We start from the raw sequence: 3,762 nt of genomic DNA on the forward strand, positions 1-3,762 counted from the left end.
TTTTTGTTTTTATCTTAACTTCTATCTTCTTAAAGGGTGATATCAGTGCGAAAAAATCATTCTTCCTTAGAAAATTAACTATTTTTATTCCAATTTTATTTTTATTTTATTTCATTTCATCTTTAAGTGTAATACCAATGCCACTAATTCATTCCTTCTTAAAAATATTTCATTATTGTAGGTTTATCCTAGCATATTATAAAAATCGCAATTTCTGTGTAAACTGTATGCAAATATTGTCATGCTTTGCTTTAATTTTTTTCTTCTTAAAGGGCAATAATATTGCCACTAATTCATTCTATTTTATAATGTTTTTGATTTTGTTTTCATTTTTATTTCATCTTCTGTCTTATTAAAGGGTGATACTAATGTCACTAATTCATTCTTTCATAGAAAACTTCATTATATTATATTGTTTTAGTCCTTTCATTTCTTTTTTAGGGTAATGTCAGTGCCACAAATTCGTTCTTCCAGAGAAAAAAAATATTTTGATTTTGCTTTTGCTTCTATTTTATTTCCATGCACCTTTAAGGGTAATATCAATGCCACTAATTTATTCATTCTTAGAAAACATTCTTTTGCAAAAATTTCACTAATATATGTTTCTTCCTGCATATTATAAAAAAGTGCAAATTTTGTGAAATGGTAAGCAAATTTTGTCAATGTTTGTTTTATTTTCTTTTTCTTAAAATATCAATGTCGTCAATTCATTCTTTCTTAGAAACTTCATTATTTTGGTTTCATTTTAATTTTTATTTCATTTTCTTTCTTTTTAAGAATAATACCAATGCCACTGATCCATTCCTTCTTAGGAAACTTCGTTTTTGCGAAAATTTTCTTATTATATGCTAATACTTGCATATTATAAAAATGCATAATTTCTATGTAATTTATTCATTTTTCTTCTTAAAGGGTTGCACTTAATTCTATTTTTTCTTCTTTAAGGGTTATAAGAATGCGACGATTTTAATTGTCCATCTTTTTCATATGTATGCGACATGCATATAGTCCTATAGTCCTATCAATTCATTCAGGACATGCACATGAGACCCATCCATGCATACATGTTCATCAACTACATGCTTGTGATGTGAACCAACATGTGGTTGGATGGTTAGAAGGACAGTTGTATCACCAGCCCATCAGGTTTCACATTCTGGTGTTCGGATTTATCCTGGATTTATTTCAGGATTTTCAGCGGTACATGTTCAGTGGAAGGAGACGTCCCCGTCGACTACGAGGTGCCTACGGCTACTTCGTAAAATCTCAAGATGATATGCAAGTTCAGTTTCTCATGTGTGTTCATATGGGTGATTGTATGCACGTATATATGAGTGTTTGCGTCTGTAATGTGTTAAAAAAACTACATGCACGTGATGCAAAAACTGAAAACAGAAGTCATCGGCATCCATGCATGTATCAGACCATGCAACACGTTCATCTGAAAGGTAGAACCTACTATGGTTACTGAGCAATTGATCATGCAGTAGCGACCATGTAGTGAGATTGTGATTTTTTTTTTGTTTGTAATACTTCATTGACAAGTTTGACATGAAACAAAGGGAAAAAATTACAAGATGAGTGTATGCTAAGATCAATTCTACAACACCAGGATTAACATCAACTAATTTAGCTTGCTGGTCGGCCGATGAGCATGCGTAATCAATTTCTGCACTCTAGCTATGTACGTCTTGTCAGCTGGGTAATCATGAAGCGCGACTCAGCCTGCACCGATCTGATTCTGATCTGCCTACCGATGTATACCTCCATCTCCATGCATGCATGGCTCCAGACGGATGTGGATCAGCTCATCTCTAGCGCTATCCTCTTCCTCATCTCGGCCCCGCGCGCTTCGGCGCTGGTGTCGACCACGTACTTCCTCCAGAACCAGTGCTTCCTGAAGACGTGCGACACCTCCTCGAGCGGCACGCACTTGGTCTCCGGCAGCAGCACGGCGATGAAGATGGTCATGAGAAGCAGCCATGCGCCGAAGAAGTAGAAGAGGCCGAACCTCAGGTGGCACAGCAGCGTGAGGAACACCTGGCCGATGAAGGCCGTGAAGCACATGTTGACGGCCACCGTGATGCTCTGCGCCTGCGACCGCACCGCCAGCGGGTACACCTCGCTGGGGATGAGCCACCCCATGGGCCCCCATGACCAGGCGAAGCCGCCCACGTACACGCACACGAACAGCACGATGCACATGGCGTACTGCTCCGAGATGGCCCCCGTCCCGCTCAGCCCGAACTGGAGCCCGATGAAGGTGCCCACCAGGATCTGCGAGATGATCATCTGCGTCCCGCCCTGCAGGAACAGCGCCCGCCGCCCCACCCTGTCCGCGGTCACCACGGCCACGAAGGTGGAGAACACGTTCACCAGCCCCGTGATGACGGACGACATCAGCGACGCGTCGTTCCGGAACCCCACCGTCTTGAACAGCACCGGCGCGTAGAACATGATCACGTTGATGCCCGTCAGCTGCTGGAAGAAGGGCACGCCCAGCGCGAACGTCAGCTGCGGCTTCTACTTGCCGGTGAAGAGCAGCTCCCACCACGGGTTCGCCACCGCCTTGCTCTCCTCGCACGCGGCGGCGAGGTCGTCGAACTCCTGCCGCACGTCGTCGGGGCCGATGCCCCTGATCTGGGACAGCGTCGCGCGGGCGAGCTCGGTCTCGCCCCGCGACAGCAGGGAGATGGGGGTGTCTGGGATGGCGAGGGAGCCCAGCGCGATGACGGACCCCGGGACGGCGCCCATCCCCAGCCCGACCCGCCAGCCCCACCCGCCGAGGAACCTGGACGTCCAGTAGTTGGTCAGGCTCGCCGACAGGATCCCGATGGTGATCATCAGCTGGAAGAGGATGTTGAGCATCCCGCGCTGCTGCGCCGGTGCCATCTCCGAGAGGTAGAGAGGCGAGGCGTGGATGCAGAGGCCGACCCCGACGCCGAGGAGCAAGCGGCCGGTGATGAGCATGGCGAAGGTGGTGGCTATGCCGCCCATGCAGGCGCCGATGATGTAGGCGACGGCGGCGTAGAAGAGCGTCCACTTCCTGCCGAAGGCGCGGGCCATGGGGCTCGCGAAGAGGGACGCCGTCGCCGCGGACAGGAAGAGGGAGGAACCGAAGAGGGACAGCTCCTGGCTGTCGAACTTGCAGTACTGGTTGGTGATCACCTGATCCCTCTGCTGCTGGTAGATGTCCGGGAAGAACAAGAGCAGGAACGACTCCGTCGACGTCAAACTGGCTGCAGTCATCCGCAGCGCCGCCAGCGCAGAAAACAGAGTCAGAGCCAGGAAACCAACACCCACACACAATTACGCGTGCATGCACAGGGCGGCGACGGATTCATTACCGGCCATGCCGATGTCGTAGCCGAAGATGCAGCCGCCGACTGAGGCGACGAGGCAGGAGTAGAAGACGAAGCCGGTGACCTCGCCGGGGTACGTCTTGTACCTGTTGTGGTGATGCACGATCACGGCCCCCGGCATCTTGCCCGGCCAGCCGGCGGCGGAAACGACGGCGGCGACGGCCTAGCTTAATTTGCGCGCGAAAAGGGAGCAAAGGGTGGTGGTGGTGGGTACTTGCGGCTAATTAAGCTCGGCCCCTCCGGTTGGTCGATGCTGCGTGGCGGAGGAGGGGGAATGCGTCAAAGAGGGAGGTGGCGAGTTACTTAAGCGGGGAGAGGCCCCGGCGAGCGGTACGACGGCAATGTCGGTGCATGTGCGGGGACATGGCGTCTCGGCCTAAATCGTAGGAGGCGTGGCCTG

The 3,762-nt window shown here is 49.5% G+C and overlaps 1 pseudogene; it reads right to left on the minus strand.

Annotated features, from left to right (window-relative positions):
- Positions 1 to 1,594: 1,594 nt before the first annotated feature.
- Positions 1,595 to 3,488, minus strand: LOC119326282 (annotated as a pseudogene).
- Between the last annotated feature and the right edge of the window lie 274 nt (positions 3,489 to 3,762).

The sequence above is a fragment of the Triticum dicoccoides genome, chromosome 6B (genome assembly GCF_002162155.2).
Source record: "Triticum dicoccoides isolate Atlit2015 ecotype Zavitan chromosome 6B, WEW_v2.0, whole genome shotgun sequence".
NCBI lineage: Eukaryota > Viridiplantae > Streptophyta > Magnoliopsida > Poales > Poaceae > Triticum > Triticum dicoccoides.